Genomic DNA, 21941 nt, shown 5'->3' on the forward strand with positions numbered 1-21941 from the left:
TGGTTATATTTGGGGAAAATTTCTACACCAAAGACTTGTTTGTAAAGATTTTATCTGAGAAATGGAGGTATGTGAACGGAAGTTTTTAGATATGGCTGCTGATCCCAAAATCCAATGACCATTGCTAGTTGAGTAGGCCTCAGACTTCATAAATTCAGGATTTAGGGACAGATTCAGGGAACCTATAGGATCAGTTAATAACCTGTAGTTAGAAGAAATATTGATGGAAGAGTAAGATCAACTCACCACATGCTTCTGCACCGTTGAGAACAGAGAAAGCAAGAACAGAGATCAGGTACCACATAGGCAAGATTTAGAGTCAGGGGTTTAGCTTTCCATAAAGTGGAGAGACCTTTAGTGGTCAGTAATGCAACAGAAACTAAGAAGAGACAATGTAAAACTGGGTCAGAATAATGGAGCAAAGAAAGTATTATAAAAGATTTGATTTGGGATATTAACATGGTTTGAAGAGAGAGTATGGATTTTAGTTAGATACATCTAAATTTTTATCCCAACATTTGGTGAATTTCGATACTCAAACTCTACACCTATGACTTACTTCTTTTGTGTGTGTGTGACTTTTTTAAAATTTTATTATGTTATGTTAATCACCATACATTACATCATTAGTTTTTGATGTAGTGTTCCATGATTCATTGTTTGTGTATAACACCCCAGTGCTCCATTCAGTATGTACCCTCTTTAATACCCATCACCAGGCTAGCCCATTCCCCACCCCCTCCCCTCTAGAACCCCCAGTTTGTTTCTCAGAGTCCAGAGTCTCTCTCTTTCTCTCATGGTTCATCTCCCCCTCCGATTTCCCCCTTTCATTTTTCCCTTCCTGCTATCTTCTCCTTTTTTTTTTTAACATATAATGTATTATTTGTTTCAGAGGTACAGGTCTGTGATTCAACAGTCTTACACAATTCACAGTGCTCACCATAGCACATACCCTCCCTAATGTCTATCACCCAGTCACACCATCCCTCCCAACCCCACCACTCCAGCAATCCTCAGTTTGTTTCCTGAGATTAAGAATTCCTCATATCAGTGAGATCATATGATACATGTCTTTCTCTGATTGACTTATTTCGCTCAGCGTAATACCCTCTAGTTCCATCCACATTGTTCCAAATGGCAAGATTTTATTCCTTTTGATGGCTGCATAATATTCCATTGTGTGTGTGTGTGTGTGTGTGTGTGTGTGTATATATATATATATATATATATATATATATATATAATACCTATGACTTACTTTCAAAAAGGTATAGAAAAAGTTACAAAGATAATTTATTTAAAGTGGTTATCATTATCATAGATTTTGGAAGACAATAATAATATAATGAATATTTATACCTTTCAATCCTTCTTTTCTCCTTCAAAATGTCTAAGGACCAAATGCAAGCACACTGTCTCAGAGTTTTACCTGAGAAGGAAGGATTAGGAAAGAAATGGTCCAGTGAAAAACCCAGAATCAGTAGCTGACCCACTGAATTAACATTCAGGAAATATCACTGTGGTCTAAGTAACTGACTGGACAATGAGGGCTACTGATCTTATTAAGATTCTTTTAAAAATTAGGGCTGACTTGAACCCATAAGAAATTATCTTTGGAATATGCAACTTTGAGGAATAGAGCAAATTAGAGAACAGTAAAAAAAAGAAGGAGCTGAAGTAAATTCATAAGTATATTTTAGAAAACCAGAGAATAAAGAGATAATATACCTTGTATGTTCACCTTTTTTGTTTAACTGAGGAAGCTAAGAAATCAAATAACTTTTTCAAGGTACAAAATCTAATGGTAAAAATTGTATTTGTTGATTGTCAGTTCAAGCATTCTGTGCAAGATCCAAAGACAACACCCTCATTTTCCAAGAAGATGGAGAAATTCTAAATGTGTATAAAAACTAAAAATATGGATAAAAAGAAAAAAACTCAGCTTTTTCCTTCCTATGTAGGGAAAAAAAAAAAAACAGTTCTTCCTCCTACATTTTTTCTTTCCTGTCAGTCTCCTTTCCTACTGACACAAAACACTTTACTTCAGGTCACCAACGTGTGGAGGTTTCTCCCCCCACACAATTCTCCCACAACATCAGCTGGGTGACCTCTAATTTAACCCAATTCTAACACTATCTCACAGGGAAGGGCTCAGTCCCATAAGACTGTCTTCCACCCCCACTTCAGGTGGCAGTCCCAAACCCAGACTGTCATCTGGACTTCTGACCAACCAGCTATACAGTTGAAGGTTCCAACGATCCCCTCCTCAGGTTCAATTAATTTGCTACAGTGACTTACAAAACTCAGAAAACATTTTAGTTACATTTAGTGGTTTATTATAAGAGGATATAATAAAGGGACATCCAAATGGTAGACATGAGTAAGTCAAGATATGTGCTAAGGGGTGTGGGAGCTTCCATACCCTTCACGTGTTCACGCCCTAGAAGTTCTCTGAACCCTTACTATTAGGAATTTTATGAAAGCTCAGTCAGGTAGGCATCAATCATTAACTCCATTTTCAGCCCTTATCCCCTCTCTAGAAAATGGGGGATGGGGCTGAAATCTTCAAGCTTCTAATCATGGCTTGGTCTTTCAGTGACCAGTCCCTATCCAGGAGCCATCCAGCAGCCCACCCAGAGTCACCTCACTATAACAAAAGACATTCCTATCACCCAGGAAACTACAAAGGTTTCAGAAGCTCTGTGTCAGGAACTGGAGTCAAAGACCAAATATTGGAAAAAAGACGCCCCTAGTGCTCCTATCACTTAGGAAAATACAAGGGTTTCAGAAACTCTGTGCTAGAAAGCAGAGGGCAGAAACCGATAGGGCGCCTGGGTGGCTCAGTTGGTTGAGCGACTGCCTTCGGCTCAGGTCATGATCCTGGAGTCCCGGGATCGAGTCCCACATCGGGCTCCCTGCTCAGCGGGGAGTCTGCTTCTCCCTCTGGCCCTCTTCCCTCTCGTGCTTTCTATCTGTCATTCTCTCTCTCTCAAATAAATAAAAAATCTTAAAAAAAAAAAAAAGAAACCAATAGATATTCTCCATTATCCCCCAGCAGACAATATTATTCTGTGTCCAAATTCAAATTTCCACAGAAGTTTTCCAATGTTTTTTTAAGGAAAGCTTTAAAGAAAAACTGCAAATAGTATTAATGGACTTGAATACCATTATATAAATGAAATTAATAGTATTTCCTATTGCAATTTTGGTTTAAAAATAGTATAAAATTGCATTTCTTAAATTCAGTGTAGTAAATGATAAAATTTTATTTTCTTTCTTTTTATTGAGGTATAAATGACATATGTTACATTAGTTTCAGGTGTACAATTTAATGATTCAATATTTGTACATATTGCTAAATGATCACAGTAAGTCTAGTTAACATTTATCACAATACATAGTCACAAAATTTTTTCTTGTGACCCAAAACTTAAGATCTACTCTCTTAGTAACTTTTAAATATGCTATACAGTTTTATTAACTATAGTCACCATGCTGACTATAGAAAATTTGATTTTCTTTAATTATTTTGAGACTGAGTGAACAAATTAAGAAGAATTCATGGGAAAGTAAAAACAAGAATACAATTAAAATAAGTATCTTTTTGTAAGGTATCACTTACATTATTATGGACTGAATGTATCCCCTCAAAATGTTAAAGCCCTAACACCCATTATAGCTGTATTTGGAGATGAGGCTTTTAAGTAAGTAATTAAGGTTAAATGAGGTCATAAAGTGGAGCCCCAATCCAAACTCCCCAGCAGCCTCTCTCCCTTAGTGCCTACTCAGAGGAATGGCCAGGTAAGGACAAAGCAGCTGTCTACAAGCCAGGAAGAGAGACCTCACCAGAAACCAAACCCTGCTGGACCATGAAGTTGGACTCTCCAGCCTCCAGAACTATGAGAAATAAATTTCGGTTCTTTAAGTCATGTAGCCAGTGACATTTTGTTATGAAAGCCCAAACAAATATATACCCCCTAAAGATGTTGTTTGCTATATATAACTAGAATGTTTCTCATATCCCAAACTAGTTTCTGTATTTTCTTATTTTCAATACTCCAAATTTTACCTTACTGCTTCTCAGTGAGATCTAATTAATTTCTAACAACATCTAATTTCTAACTATTTATTTGTTTGTTTTTATTGCACCCAAGATCTCGCCTCTGGAAAAGTACAAATTTTACATAATCAGTATTTTTGGTAAATACATATCATGTACTTTTATCAACCTTATCAGAGCAAAATAGTTAATTCCCAACGATCTCTTGAACTCACATTCATCTGTCTAATTTGAATAACTTTTTTTGAATCACTATTTTTTTTAATGTCAAGTAAGTGATATGAAGAGAAATCAAACACCAAAATGTGAAATTTCAAATACCTAAGTTTTCTCTGCCATCAAAGGGGACATTTCAGCAATGTTGTCCACAAGTAAATGCTATGGTAATAATTTTAATGGAAGGATAATAAAATTATTTACATATCTCTATATACCAGTAGAATACATTTTCTTAGGAAACAATTTCATCATTTTAAATTAGTACATAATTTTGAAGACAAAAAAGCTATCCAAATCACTCCATGAAATTCCTTCTAAAACATAAGGATAAAGAATATTTATGGTTAATTAAATAATTAGTTACATAAATGAGTATTAGTCTAACCCTTTAATTTGAGGAAAAATACGATTTGTCTGAAATGTATTTTAAATGTTCTATGTATTTTTCAATGATTTATATATACAGAAAGTATGTTTGATAATAATTTTATTTTTTTATTTAAATTCAATTAGCTAAAGTATAGTACATCATTAGTTTTTGATATCATGTTCAGTGATTCATTAGTTAAATATAACACCCAGTGCTTATCATATCATATGCCCTCTTTAATTCCCATCACCCAGTTTTATGCATTTGTGCATTTACTGATCTATTTATGAAAGATCTGGAGCATTTACTATGTATCAGACATTGTGTGAAATACATTTACTATAAAGGTGAATATGATGGAATACAGTTCTTGCTGAGATATTTTACCTGTATCACTTGTAATTAGACACTGAGACCTTTAAGAAGAGAAAATAAGTGCTAACAATTTTGCATGCCCTATCTTAAGAATGGTTCCCAACACCTGGTAAGCAATTAATAATATTGGCCAAACAGATAAAAAATTGACAAATAAAATAATGAATTGATATGAATAAGCAATCTATTATTGTCTATATTATAAAATAAATAATCTCACCATCTATTACAAATGCTATAAATTTGAAAATAGGTAAGATGTAATCAACAATGATGTACATAAAGATAAAAGAGAAAAAGACTAAGAGAGCTGTTAATGAGTCTCACTTTAGAAATTTCAAAAAGAAAAGAAAAAAACTGCTTCAGTCTTGTCAGATGCACTCAACTGCACATTTTCTTGTAAGACTAAACACACCAACTTGGAGAGAGTCAATATACATTGACCACCTTCTTCCATTTCCTGGATTTCAGTTTTGTGATTTCTGCCTGGTTTCCAATCAATTTCTTGGATACGTGAGAACACTCTACTATCTAGTAATTTGAAGATAGGACTTTAACCCGGTGACATCCTGGGTCTGATACTATCCTGGACATCTTTTGCTTTTATCTAGGTGATATCCACTTCCTCTTCTGATTACAGAGCTTTTCCATCTCTTAATGCATATGGTTCAGCTTAGGTTAGGTTATACATCTCCTTTGATACAGTGGTTAGATCTCTATGTGACCTCCTGAGCTGACACATGGATTTATGTCAAGCTTGTAGGAAAAAGGGATGCACTTTTTACAGAATTGCTTACCTGACAGAACATAAGTTTGGTACTGCCTGTCACCATTTTTACTGCTGAATAGAAACAGCCCACTTGAGAATTAGGTGAAAGGAATGGTAATGTGGGTACAATAAGCAGAGCTAAGGAATGTAAAGAAATACTGTCCTGATAATAATATATATTGAATTTCAGATCCAGATGTGTTTTAAGCCAGCTTTCCCTGGACTTCTTTATTACATAGGGTAAATAATTTTGTGCATTATTTCCTTTATAAAAGTCTAAAAAGAATTAGAATCTCTCATTCTTGACTAAAAACTAATTTGTGTGAAGCATATGATACCAAGGTTCCTAATAAAGAATACAGAACTATGAATGTCCAAATAATTCTTTCTATAGACTGTGCCCAAAGTGAATATCAATAATATTTTTTGAATACGTTTGCTAAAAAATAATTTATAAAAGCTTTAAAATTAGAAATTGAGGAGATAGAAATTTTCAATGCTTCTATCTCTATATACAGGCAAGTTCACTTTAATTTTTTTCCTCTTGAAATACTAGAGTACACATAAAGTATCTGCATTGAAGGGAAGGCACTATAAAAGAATATAGAAAGTCTATCCCTATCAAAATGCCAACAGTATTTTTCACAGAACTAGAACAAACAATCCAAAATTTGTATGAACAACAGAAGACCCCAAACAGCCCAAGCGATCTTGAAAACGAAAAGCAAAGCTGGAGACATCACAATTCCAGATTTCCAGATACCCCAAAGCTGTAGTAATCAAAACAGTATGGTACTGGCACAAAAATAGACACATAGATCAATAGAACAGAATAGAAAGCCCAGAAATAAACAAATGATGATATGACCAATTAATCTTTGACAAAGGAGTCAAGAATACGCAACTTGACTCTTCAACAAATGGTGCTGGGAAAGCTGGACAGCTATATGCAAAAGAATGATACTGAACCACTTTCTTAGACCATACACAAAAATAAACTCAAAATGGATTAAGGACCTAAATTTGAGACCTAAAATCATAGAAATCCTAGGGGAGAGCACAGGCAATAAGTTCTCTGACATCAGCCATAGCAACATTTTTCTAGATGTCTCCCAAGGCAAGGGAAACAAAAGCAAAAATAAACTATTGGAACTACATCTAAATAAAAAGCTTCTGCACAGGAGCACCTGGGTGGCTAAGTCGGTTAAGCATCTGCCTTCGGCTCAGGTCATGATCCCAGGGTCCTGCACCAGGCTCCCTGCTCAGCAGGGAGCCTGCTTTTCCCTCTCCCTCTGTGCATCCCACCCCCACTTATGCTCTCTCCTTCTCCCTCTCAAGTAAATAAATAAAATCTTTTTTAAAAAAAAGCTTCTGTACAGCAAAGGAAACAACAAAACTAAAAGATGACTTACTAAATGGGAGAAGATATTTGCAAATGACATATATAAGAAAGGATTAGTATACAAAACACAGAAAGAACGTATACAACTCAACACCAAAAATAAATAAATAAATAATCCAATTAAAAAATGGGCAGAAGACATGAACAGACATTTCTCCAAAGAAGAAATACAGATGGCCAACAGAAACATGAAAAGATGTTCATCATCTTTGCTTACCATCAGGGAAATGCAAATCAAAACCACAACTAAAAAACTCACATAACACTGTATGTTGACTATACTGGAATTTAAAAAAATGAAGGAAAGGATATAAAAAGGCCAAAATGAGAAAATAAAGTCCATCAACTAAGAAAAAAAATATTACAGTAAAGTTAGATGTAAACATTATGGCACACAGAATGATATGAACACAGGTCTAGTCATCTCTACTATACATACATATATAGCACACAATTCTCTTTAAAACACTTTGTTATTTCATCTTTGTATAGTAGTAATTAAATTTGTTGATGCCATATAATATCATAAGTACCACCAACTTTTTCGTTACTCTCAATTTCCGAGTGTGATACTTATATAATTTTTAGGGGTTGTATTTTGCATTAATAATAAAAACTAGCAATCTCTCCTCTAACTCTGAACCACTGAAATTACACTCACCTCCAAAACACCCAAGCCAAAACTAGCAGGAAAAACCGTTAATTCAGTTTGGGCTTTTACATATGCCCATTTTAAGTATTTTCTGGTCTTAGTAATACAATTTTTAAATTTTTTATTTTCACAAAATATCCAAAACTTAATTGTTCAATTCATATCTTTGTTTCACAACTGTTTTAAGTCAGGTTCCCTAGAGGCCACCTGAGACAAAAATGTGTGTGCGGGTCATTTGCTAAGAAAGTGCTTCCGAGAGGCAGCAGTCAGGGGAAGCGAAAGGGGGACTTGGAAGCTGTGGCAACGGTGCGCAGACAGGATACCACGGTGCAGCACTGGCTCCGCAAGTAAGTTTCGCCTCAGAGTTTGTTCCACCCTAAAATGAAGGAGTCAGCCTGCAGAGCAACTTACCTCCCAGACACTTCTAGCTATGTGCTGCTTGTAAAGGGAATAGTAGGTGAGACCCTTGGAGGGAAAGCACACCGAAGATGACCTGGAAATGGTAAATGGAATCCTGGCGGATATGAGCGGAGCACTGACAGAGTCCCACGAAGTGAAATTTAAAATCTCCAACATTTTCCTTTGTTAAATGAGGTGCATGAAATGGATGAACTAGAAGCATAAGTGTACTAAGTATACTAATAAAACAGTGATAAAGTCAATACAATACATATTAATTATTTTAAACATTCAATTAAATCAACCAAATTTAATCAACTGATATAACGTGGACATTTTCTTGAATTTATGTGAATGAATTTTATATGCATATACGTTTAATCATTTAAATGGTAACAGATTCTAAAATACTGTTTTTTTGAGAGACTAATAACTATTACTAAGCAAGATATTCATGGCTGGTACTTCATCATTTTAACTGTTTTTCACTCCTCCAATCTTTTTCTTTTCTTCATTCTCCTTTTACTTTGATCTTTTATTCTACACAAAATTACTAAACTATTACTATTAGTACTCCTACTACCACCACCATCACCATCACCAAAATCATCAAATTTGTCTGACACTTAATAAAGAATCATCAGGTACTACTTAAAAATATTGCAACTATATCTCACTTTTCGTTTTTGTTCTTAAAATATAGTTCATCAACAGTAGGATTACCATTTATTTCTTAACACGCACACACACAAACAATACTAAGAGCTAGGATGTAATTATTGCTGATGTGGATCTGTACTCATATACCTGTGAAACCAAACTTGGGGTTAATAGAAATAGAAGCATAGGGGGAATGTAGGTGAAGTTACCTTTAAAAATATGTCTAATAATATGGATCCACAGGGTCTAAGAGATCTGGAACATTCAGAGATACAGAGGGAGGTTTGCCTTAGGCATGTCTCAGACTAATTCTGGTAGAGATATATTTTAATTATATACACATGCCTACACTGAGGCATTGGCTCAAATGCTTTGAAAAATAAAATATTAAATAACTGCAAAAATAGCAAGAAATAATATAAGATCAAAAATGATGTAGGAAAGATGTTATTAGGGTTTGAAGCTGATGGCCAACAGAGAATTCTTGAGACGTCTTTGGTGCCAAAAGGTGGTTTTGTGAAAGCATGGGGACAGGACCCGTGGGCAGGAAGAGCTGCACCGGGGTCATGAGGAGTGGCCCATTATGCACTTTCAAGTTGGGAGGGGGTTAGGGATAGCGTAAGTCTCCAAGGAATTTTGGAAGCAAGGTTTCCAGGACCTTGAGCGGGCTAGCTAGTGTTGGGAAAAGGTCTTTTATTACCGTCTAATAAAACCTTAGTCGTAGACCCTTCAGATGTATATATGGTGGGCCAACACGTATCTTGTGGGCGGGGTGGGGGGGCGGTTACAGATAAAGGAAGTTCCCAAAGGAATGTTATATGTTAAAGTAGACTTACAGGATTCTGGGGGGGTCCGGGTGGGGGCCTCAGGCTAGGATTGCCTTTTGCCTTAACAAAGTATTAATATTGAGGCAGTTGAGTCCCTAGAGCAATGTCACTCTGCCTGTTTCAAGGACTTGTCATTGGGCTATAGGTAGTAAGGAAATTTAGTCATTTTTTCTTCTTCCGTTGTTTCCCACATCAAAAGACATTGCTTTTTAAAATATGAGTAAATGTGCCAGCAGTTTGAAGGTTTATATATGAGGTTTTGGTTGGTCATAAATTGAAGGAACACAAACTCTAATATTAAGTTAATTGCTCTGGGCTTAATTGGTTACTTAAAATCAGGTCAAGTCCTGCGTTTATAAATTCCTCCTTTGCCTTTTATAATTAGCTCATCTGAAGAATTTCAAGGCATTCTTATCAATTTCAACAGTAAGAGAAATATTGGGAAAGTCCTAAAAGCTTGACTTTCTAAATGTGGCTGAATATTTTAATGTTGTGAAATGGTTGCCATAATAATTATGAAATTTATTTTATTTCTGTAATGTGTTAAAGGAACTGTCAATCAAAATAATAATGATAAGAAAAACAAACATCTTGGAGCTATGCCAAAAATATCTAATAGTTTTATATGTAGAAAATAAGTTGCTTATCTTCAGTTGCAATATTTTTCCTTATAGTTAACTCACTGAAAATGAAATAAGCCAATGGTTCAAGACATAATTTGAGAAGTAATGAAGTTTGTCTGGATTTACTTTTTATTTAAGTCATGGCTAACTAGATTCAAAACAAAATATATACTTTATATAAATCTGGTTTTGAGTTTATAATACAAAGATTTCTTATCAAATTTCCAAATGGATAATTTATTTTTCATGCATGAATGAGAATCCCAACTTAAAAACATCAGATAATTGACTCAGGACCATTTTTAAAATCAGATAATTGACTTGCCACTTATTTGGGGCTGTATACTGAACCAAGATGCATCTCTTCAATTTGTAGAGAAAAAGAAGTCACAGGTCTTTTGGCAATTGTATCTTGTAGATAGATACACTAGGCTTTTAACTATTGTGTTATCAGAGGTGAACTGGTTCTTTTTGTTTTTCTATTTCATTTAAAACTTCAAAGCAATTTGAACAGTGAGAAAGCCATATCAATTTGCAATCTAAAAGCCCTTACCCAGCTGCCTTCTGAGGCATATTTTAACATCTCCAGCAATAGAGCTTGTTAATAATTGTTAATAATAATTGTGAATAAATATAGATATATATATAATATAATAAATATAATAAAATTAGAGAGGTGTTTAATGACCTATATCTGCCCCACAAGTGTGGGAGAGTTAGGTGTTTTAATGACAGTCATCTGGTTTATTTTAAGAGTGAATGAAATATATATAGTAAGAGAAAACTAACATTATGTACCTGTTTATGCTTGTCTGACTACATGTAGACCACATCTGCTCAGAAGAGGAATCAAATTTGAGGGAGCATGATAATTAATGAAGAAGAATTATTTAACTCAAAAGTAGGAGACGATTATGTACACATGCAATTTAAAGAGACAGAAGGTGGACTTATAAACAGACTCCCTCACTACCTCTGTCACTCTGGTGACCAGAACAGGACATTAAACACAGTAGCTACTCAATAAACATCTGTTGACTGAATGCATGATAGCGGGGGAGACTAAGATATGAACAACAGAGATGAAGGAAACAAACATTACCTCTTGGTCGAATGGTGGCCTTAAAACTTTCTAGCTTCATTTAACTTCAACAAATGAAATAATATGAACTTCATTTTCCTCATTGGTAAGATGGGGTGAGGATGTCTACTAGGGGAAGGTTGTTGGGATATTAAGTGACACAGAACACAGAGTACTTAGCAGAGTAGTTACTTAGTAATAGTTCCCTTCCTCATTAGGGTCTCAATTTTTTTAAAAAATAATTTTCATTTTTCTTAGTATGCATTTGTAAGCATTTTGTAATCTCTATAAAATGGTAGAAATATTGAAGGCTCCAAAGTGCTTTAAGATATTTTAAAATACAATATAGAATATAGAATGCTCTCAAAGCATCTACTTGCTTTTTTGAGGATTGCTTTATTTTTTTAGCTTGCTTTCTCTGATTTACTGAGAAAAAATGATAAACATCATATAAAAGGGAATTCCTCATACCTTAGCATTTAAGGAGGAGAGTTATACTATGTCATAAATTTGATCATATTTCTGTCATAAATCTAATCACTTTTTACAAGAAAAAAAGTAATTCCATTGAGAAATTTTTCTGTTTTCACACTAACATTCTTTGTATCCAGGTTCCTTACTAGGAAATAAAATAAATGTTCATTTTTTTCTGAAGCCAGGTAATAACCCAGATTTTATCTCTTTTATTTTACTTTATCTGAAACATTATTTAATTGATTTGAAGGGGGGAAGAAGTACTTGTACAATTATAAATGGGACGATAAGAAAAAAAATTTATTACTGAAAGTATTTCTGGCGCAGTAAATAATGGACTGATCAACCGTGTAAGTGATTTTTTTTTCCAATGTAGACTATAACAGAGCTTTTAAATAGAAACATCTATATATGGTAGACATACTTTAAGTTTTTATTCAATCATCATTTCTAGAAGAAATGCATTTTCTAGAGTTGTCAGAACTTTTGTAAAACCCAGACAGAAAGAATATAAATACCTATGAGGAAACTACTCAGAGGAAAGTTGTACCACGGTAAAAACTGGAAAACAAAAGAAAAAAGAGAGAGATTTAGAAACATGTATTCATAGGAACATATTTTCAATTTTGGACACAATTACCTGAAGAAGTCCTTTTTAGGTCTGAATCATTACCATTATAGAAATAAGACAGGAAACCAAAACGTTACTTCATGTGGGTGTCAGTGGGTTAATGGGCCCTATTAAGTAAAACTTTAGATCTTTAGGTTCAAAACTCTGATTTGTCAGTCAAAGGAAGGTTTTCTTGAGTTAAAGTAGATAGAGTACAGGAGGGATATGAAAATCACTTCCACATATTCATTTTTTGAGGCTCAAAAATCACTTCCTTCTGAAAAGGAGAAGTGGAGACTGCTTTGATTCATTCCAGCCCACAGTAATTCATTCCCTGAATCATTAATTCATTCAAAATATATTTTTCAAGCTCTATGATTAATAAGCAGAGGAAGTTTAGTACTAAGCAAAAGAAACCCTGTCCCTCCTGGAAGTTACTAAAGACTGAAAATATAAAACACATAACGCATTAAACAAAAGTTATTACAAATGTGTTTTGTGTTTTTAAAAAAACATGTAATATGCTGTCAGATGCATGCATTTTTCCACTTGTAATAATGTAATAATATTCAATTTGTACATGTTTTACATACTTTTTATATAATTCCTTGAAATCATGAAGCACTTATATAATTTTTATTAAAATATTTTAATCATAAAATTTCTCTTTATTATGAGATTTTTATGACAAAATATCCTCAGTTTAATGTACTGTTATGTTATATTTCAATAAATAACCCACTATTAAAAATTATTAATGAAAAATAGCTTGGAGAAATCATATTATCTTTTTTGGGGGGTCATTATCTTATTTCCAGCCCCACTTATGGGGTTAATAAACAATTAGAAGATTTTTTGGATGACAATTTCTTGTAGTATTCATTCAGAATTTGCTGAATTTGCTTTTTAGGTTTAAATATTTTATAAATGGCGGCACCAGTGAGTCTGATTATAATGGGCACCAAAAGATAAGAAGCAAGTCATATCCTCTTGAATAAAATATATCCCCTTTTAAATATCACAAATGACATTATTTCAATCAAGAAAATTGTGATCTTATTGGAATAATATTCAGCATAGTCTAGGCAAAAGATTGAAAACTTGAAAATATTTCAAGTAAAATCATGAAAGTCTAGGTAGTTTCTGGAATGCTTTTGATTAGTTCCAGCCTTTTGGGAAATAAAGCTTCCTGTAAGATTTCAAAATTTTTCTTATCAATATTTCTATTTAGAATTGAGGAATAAAATACATAATTTCAGACAGTTACAAAATATCAATAGAGAAATGATACTTTTGTGAAAATAAGGTTTCATGTACTGGGCTCCATTCAAATGCCTATATTCTGAAAATGAGCACTGTGTAAATCTATTCTAATTTAGAATATAGCTGACATATAACTTAATATTGGAATTTCAACACTTCCATGGTTTTCGTATATAAATCTTGATTCTATGCTTTTCCCATTAGTCATGAGGTATGATTAAGTTGATTAAAAGTCTTATCTGAGAATATAATTGCAATTTCAAAATCATGTTCTAGGCACATACCACTGCCTTTAAAAAGAGAGAAAATTAGATTTACATGTGAAGAGTCAGACATATAGTAGGTAGGGGTGGTGTCGAAAGCTACTAATTAAGCATTAGGTACTATATTGGTTTCTGGGCTACAGAAATAAAGAATCCTAGATTTGAATAATAGTTATATGCAATACCTTTCATGCTTTTATGCTTTATGTTAACAGAAATATTTATAATTTTATGCTTTATGTTAACAGAAATATTTATAATAAAATGATACATCTAGATGTTCCCAAACAGGATTCTTTTACCTAAATTGTCAATAAGCCCTTCAGACATGGGAATAGCATGAGCTGACCTTGGATGAGTCATAGCCAGAAATGTTTTTACATGGTCACACTTATTTGCCTATTTGGGTAAGACCATAGGGACTTTATCAGGTTGATTCAGGAAGAGCAGATACCTAGGTTCAGCTTTTGTCTACAAGCTCATACAGAATACAAATACAAGATACTCCATTAAAACTGAGAGTTTTTTCATTAGAAACTTGCTTGTGAATTTTAAGTCAGATCTACATCCCTGGGAATTCTGAGCTGAAAATTTTCATAAAGATTCTCTAATCTCATGTCACCTTTTCACAGATAAAAAATTAATGTTTAGAGAGTTTAACACTCATCAAAACTTATGCATGATGACTCATCAAGTGGATGGATGGGATTTATGTAGCTAATGAAACTACAAAACACCCCCAGAATCTGGATTTCTCCATTCTCTGTATATGAATCTGGCTATGACACAATATTGATCAAAATTTTAATATTGCATGGATTTTACATCATCTCCTGAGATTGTGATTAATAAAGATATAATGGATACTTTTTATTCTTTTGTTATTTTTTCAACGTTACCAGGTATTAGGAATGAAGCTGGAGGAAACACTGATATGAAAGGAATAGGCTTGTTTTACTGTCTTCTAGTATGTAATATCCTCTTTATGGATTATAGAATATGGTTTTCAGTGAATTATTTTGTTTTAGATTATAAAGAAAAGAATTCACAAAAAAAGTTATTATAAGAATTCACTTGGATATTATGTTATACTAGATGATTTCCTTTTTTTATTGTCATGTTAATCACCATACATTACATCATTAGTTTTTGATGTAGAGTTCCATGATTCATTGTTTGTGTATAACACTCAGTGCTCCATGCAGAATGTGCCCTCTTTAATACCCATCACCAGGCTAACCCATCCCCACACCCTCTCCCCTCTAGAACCCTTAGTTTGTTTCTCAGAGTCCACAGTCTCTCATGGTTCGTCTCCCCTATACTAGATGATTTCTAAACTTCTTTCCCAGAGTATTGTATTATGATTTCACCAGTATATTTATTTAACACTGATTTGCGAGATCTTTCTTTTAATACACACTAGTATAACCGATTCATTTGCCATTTTACTGCATATTACTGCAAAACAATAACTGTTCTTTACCTGACAGTTCATAGACAGGACAAATTGTGGCAAATAATTAACTATAGGCTTCTTTACCTTTGTGTTCATCTTTCTATTATTATATATTGAAAACATATAAATAAGTATATTCATAAATATATAACTATATAAAAGTATATATATGCATATAAATATATAAATATGTAATAGAAATATAGAAACCCACTTGATTATACTTTTGATTTAGTATGTGTTAATTAGCAGTAAACATGACTTAGATGCCAAACACAAATTAGAGTCACAAAACAAAATTTGCTTTTCTGAGCACAAAGTTTCTTCTTTTCTCCAGCATAAATCTTCAAACTGTAAATATTATATCTTACTTACTGGACATACCATCACACTTAGTGTTTCAAATAAAGATTTAAGTGAGATAGAATTGGACACTTACAGAGTGTTATTGCTAATTGAAAATGGTACTTAAAGCATTTAATTTGAAGGACTGCTGATTTCTCTGATTAAAAATCTATCTCTGTGTAGACATAAGATCGTATTATAAACTGTCTTATGTATTCAACATCAAGTCATCCCTTAGTTAAATGAGAGCACCTGTGTAACCATAATAGTTTGATATTAAGATTCATATTTCCATCTTTGAGAAAGTGATTTTCAAACATTTAATCTTTAACTCCTAGGAACTTCAAGATGCATTTTAGTATTGTCTACTTGAATATTCTATGTTTATAGTAATAAGTAAAGACCACTTAATGATACTGTTATCTCTAGTTTACAGAGACAACAAGTAATGTAGTACAGAGAACTTTCAATAGGAGTTTAAATATTCTCTTCTAACATTTTTCATTATAGATAACCAGGGGCAAGGAAAGTAGATTCTTTCAGTCCAGCACAGGGATCACAGAGTACAGCCTACAAGACAGATTCAGCCACTTCATGTTTTGTGTAGTCTGAGAACTTAAAAGATTTTGACATTTTTAAAGTACAGTAATTTTTTTCCTTTTTTAAATTGCTTTTTATTTTTATTTTTAAAATTTTATTTATTTGTTTCATTTTTATTCTTTTTTTTCTACATCCACATGTAGATAATATGCTCAGATTTAATCCAAAGCCACACTGGGCTTTTTTTTATTTTTAAGTTTTTATTTAAATTCCAGTTAGTTAACACACAGTGTAGTATTAGTTTCAGGTGTATAATTTAGTGATTCAGCACTTCCACACAACACCTGCTGCTCAACACACGTGCCCTCTTTAATCCCCGTCACATATTTAACCCATCCTCCTGCCTCCCCTCTGATAACCAAAAATTTGTTTTCAACCCTTAAGAGTCCATTTCTTGGTTTGCCTCTCTCTCTTTTTTTCCCTTTGCTTGTTTGTTCTGTTTCTTAAATTCCACATATGAATGAAATCCTATGGTGTTTGTCTTTCTCTGACTGGCTTATTTTGCTTTGCATAATACTCTCTAGCTCCTTCCACATCATTGCAAATGGCAGGATTTCATTCTTCTTTATGGCTGAGTAATATTCCATAATGTATATATACCACAGCTTCCTTATCCATTCATCAGTCGATGGACACTTGGGCTGTTTCCATACTTTGGCTACTATAGATTACACTGCTATAAACAGGGCATCATATCCTTTGGGTAAATATCTAGTACTGCCGTTGCTGGGTCATAAGATAGTTCTATTTTTAACTTTTTTTTATCTTTTTTATTTTTGTTAAAAATTGTATTTATTTATTTGACAGAGAGAGAGAGAGACACAGCGAGAGAAGGAACACAAGCAGGGGTAGTGGGAGAGGGAGAAGAAGGCTTCCCGACGAGCAGGGAGCCTGTTGCGGGGCTTGATCCCAGAACCCTGGGAACATGACCAGAGCCAAAGGCAGATGTTTAAAGACTGAGCTACCCAGGCACCCTTATTTTTAACTTTCTTTAAAAAAGATTTTATTTATTTATTTGAGAGAGAAAGAGAAAGAGAGAGAGAGAGCACACGGGCTGTGGGGAGGGGCAGAGGGAGAGTAAGAAACAGACACTCTGCTGAGCAGGAAGCCCGATGCAGAGCTCTATCCCAGGTCTCTGAGATCATGACCTGAGCTGAAGGCAATTGCTTAACTGACTTAGCTACCCAGGCACCCCTGTTTTTAACTTTTTGAGGAATATCCATACTGTTTCACAGAATGACTGCACCTGTTTGCATTCCCACCAAGAGTGCAAGAGGGTTCCCCTTTCTTCCCATCCTTGCCAACATCTGTTGTTTCTTGTGTTGTTAATTTTAGCCATTCTGACAGGTGTGAGGTGATATCTCATTGTAGTTTTGATTGGTATTTTCCTGATGATGAGTGATGGTGAGCACCTTTTCGTGTGTCTGTTGGCCATCTGTATGTATTCTTTGGAAAAATGTTTATTCATGCCTTCTGCCCATTTTTTAATTGGATTATTCATTTTTTTGGGAATTGAGTTTTATAAATTCTTTATATATTTTGTATACGAACCCTTTATCAGATATGTAATTTGCAAATATCTTCTCCCATTCCATAGGTTACCTTTTAGTTGTGTTGATTGTTTCCTTCGCTGTGCAGAAGCTTTTTATTTTGATGCAGTCCCAATAGTTTATTTTTACTTTTGTTTCCCTTGTCTCAGCAGACATCTAGAAAGAAGTTTCTATGGCCAGTGTCAAAGAAGTTACTCTCTGTGTTCTCCTCCAGGATGTTAATGGTTTTCTGTCTCACATTTAGGTCTTTAATCCATTTTGAGTTTATTTTTGTGTATGGTGTAAGAAGGTGGTCCAGTTTCATTCTTCTGCATGTTGCTGTCCAGTTTTCCCAACACAATTTGTTGAAGAGACCGTCTTTTTTTTCTATTAGATATTCTTTCCTGCTTTGTTGAAAATTAATTGACCACGTAGTTATGGATTCATGTCTGGATTTTCTATTCTGTTCTATTGATCTGTGTGTCTATTTTTGTGCCAGTACCATACTGTTTTGATCACTACAGCTTTGTACCGTAACTTGAGTCTGGAATTGTGATGCCTCCAGTTTTGCTTTTCTTTTTTAAGGTTGCTTTGGCTTTTGGGTCTTTTGTGGTTCCATACACATTAAGATTTGTTTGTTCTAGCTCTATCAAAAATGCTACTGGTAGTTTGATAGGGATCGCATTAAATGCATAGATTGCTTTTGGTAATACAGACATTTTAACAATATTTGTTCTTCCAATCCATAAACATGGAATGCTTTTCCATTTCTTTATGTCTTCAATTTCTTTCATCATTGTTTTATAGTTTTCAGAGTGCAGGTCTTTCACCTTTTGGGTTAAGTTTATTCCTAGATATCTTATGGTTTTTTTGGTGCAATTGTAAATGGAATTGATTCCTGGATTTCTCTTTCTGCTGCTTCATTATTGGTGTATAGAAATGCCATAGATTTCTTGTACATTGATTTTGTATCGTGTGACTTTACTGAATTCATTTATTAGTTCTAGCAGTTTTTTGGTGGAGTCTTTCAAGTTTTCGGTATAGAGTATCTTGTCATCTGCAAATAATGAAAATTTTACTTCTTCCTTCCTGATTTGTATGCCTTTTCTTTCTTTTTGTTGTCTGATTGCTGTGAGTAGGACTTCCAACACTATGTTAAATCAATACTGACAGTGGATATCCATCTCTTGTTCCTGACCATAGGGGAACAGCTCTCATTTTTTCCCCATTTAGGATGATATTAGCTGTGAGTTTTTCATAAATGGCCTTTATTACTAACCCCTACTTAGTTGAGGGTTTTCATCATGAATGGATGTCCTACTTTGTCAAATGCTTTTTCTGTACCTATTGAAAAGATCATATGGGGGGTGCCTGAGTGGCTCAGTCGTTAAGCATCTGCCTTTGGCTCAGATCATGATCTCAGGGTCCTGGGATCGAGCCCCGCATTGGGCTCTTCCCTCAGCAGGAGGCCTACTTCTCCCTCTCCCACTCCCCCTGCTTGTGTTCCGTCTCTCGCTGTCTCTCTGTCAAATAAATAGAATCTTTAAAAAAAAAAAAAGATCATATGGTTCTTATCCTTTCTTGTATTAATGTGGTGTGTCACGTTGATTGATTTGCAAATATTGAACCACTCTTGCAACCCAGGGATAAAATCCACTTGATCATGGTGAATGATTCTTTTAATGTACTGTTAAATTAGGTTTGCTAGTATTTTATTGGGAATTTTTGCATCCATGTTAATCAGGGATATTGGCCTATAGCTCTCTTTTTTAATGGAGTCTTTATCTGGTTTTGGTATCAGAGTAATGTCGGCCTCATAGAATGAATTTGCAAGTTTTCTTTCCTTTTCTATTTTTTGAAATAGTTTAAGAAGAACAAGTATTAACTCTTCCTTAAATGTTTGGTAAAATTCACCTGTGAAGCCATCTTAGACTTTTATTTTTGGGAGATTTTTTTATTACTGATTAAATTTCTTTTCTGGTTATTGGTCTGTTCAAGGTTTTTATTTCTTCCTATTTCTGTTTTGGTAGTTTATATGTTTCTAGGAATTTATCCATTTCTTCCAGGTTGTCCAATTTGCTAGCATATGGTTTTTCATACTATTCTCTTACAATTGTTTGTATTTCTTGGTAATAATTGTTATTTCTCCTTTCATTTGTGAGACCAGAAATAAATGACATAGAAACTAAAATAACACAACAGAACAGATCAATGAAACCAGGAACTGGTTCTTTGAAAAAGTTAATGAAGTTGATAAACTCCTAGCCAGATTTATCAAATACCCTGATGTTAACTGAAATATAGTACTGCCACTAGCAAACAGAAAGCAAAAACAAACAAAATTAACCAAAAATTTACTTTATTCTCTGGCTTCCCTAAGTTTCCTTGCCTCCATGTTTTTTGTTTGTTTGTTTGTTTTTGTTTTTGTTTTGTTTTTGTTTTCTTGCTCTTTTCACAATACTGAATGTCCTTCTTATGGTCTCCAAAAGTACAAAAGGCATTGCCTCACCATCTTTCTAGCCTGACTCAAATGTCCTTTTTTTTCTCTTAATACTTTCTTGCCTGTATGGGATAAAGTCTTTCTTTCCTTTATTCCTTCCCATTCTAACATATTTCAATTTCTATCTACTGTGGCAAGTGTTTGTGTTTGGATCTTATTTATTCTACTAGATAGAAAAAACATATTAAAAAACATATTTGGGCAGTAGCATTTGGCAGACTAGCAAGTATGCTACACACATGAATATGGCAAATATTCAATGATTATTTAATAAATGAACAAAAAAAGTTATAGCAATTTGATAAGTATTATCATATTATTACATAAATACCACTCAATTGATATTTACTACTATATTTTATGGGTAAACTATGTTGAGTGTTCATTTGATTTTATGTGATCCTGATTTTATTCACACAATGTGGCCACACACACACAATGTATTTTCTTCATCTTTGATTCCATATTTGTATTTCACCATTTTCATAATCTGCATACATAGCTGAAATAAGTTGCATTAACAAACCATGTAAAGGCTGCTGCTTACACTGATTCCATTCGGGGTATCGAAATCTTTACTAGAATATATGGCTTTCTTGGACTAGCTGATATAGTTAGCCATCATTCAAAAGGTTTTTAATCTTGGGATTTGTGCATATCCCAAAATGAATTGTTGAAAAAGACTGGAAACATTCCTGTAATGAAAGATAACATTTTATGTGAAGGAATTAAAAAATATTTTGAGTTCTGATATCAGTCTCTATTTACATCAGTAGAGGCATAGTGATAATCAACCACAGTTGCCTGACTTATTCTTGTCCTAATCAAAACTATGCCATTGACTATCCCATTCACTTTTCAGTATGCCGTTATTATTTAAGACTCTTAGTGCTGTGTCTGTTTAAAAACTTACTCAGAACAGTTTTAAATTACTGAATATTTAACACTGATTCATACAGAATTCTCTTTTATTCTTATACATGTTATTTTTATATTTGGTCCCCTTCTTTATTAAAATGACTCTGATTTTGTAGCTCTATTCCCTTAACCTATAGACTTTATTCCTATATGTCTTCATCCTTTGTCTTCATCCTATGTCTTCTTTTATACACATATTCTTCTGTGTGTTGTAGGGACTGGGAGTGATTTTTTTCAATATTGTTTGGCTGGAAGAGTCACATTATATGTTGATTATAGGTGAAAACTGATTTCTCACTTGTTACACCATGTCAATATTCATGTGACACCAAAAACATCCCAAACAGGTAATTAATTAATGGTATTATCAATTAATGACATCAATCATAATTTTATGTAAAAAGTCAATATAAATCATAATGTCATATGGTGATTACTAGTTTTTTATAATAATGCATATAAGAATTAAACATTTGATCATTGCTTTAGTCAACTCAGACTGCTATAATAAAATACCATAGACTGGGTGGCACAAACAACAGAGGC

Source organism: Eumetopias jubatus, unplaced genomic scaffold, assembly GCF_037043125.1.
Source record: "Eumetopias jubatus isolate StellerSeaLion01/CBP00866 unplaced genomic scaffold, mEumJub1_p1.0 scaffold_1, whole genome shotgun sequence".
In the NCBI taxonomy this organism is placed as follows: Eukaryota; Metazoa; Chordata; class Mammalia; order Carnivora; family Otariidae; genus Eumetopias; species Eumetopias jubatus.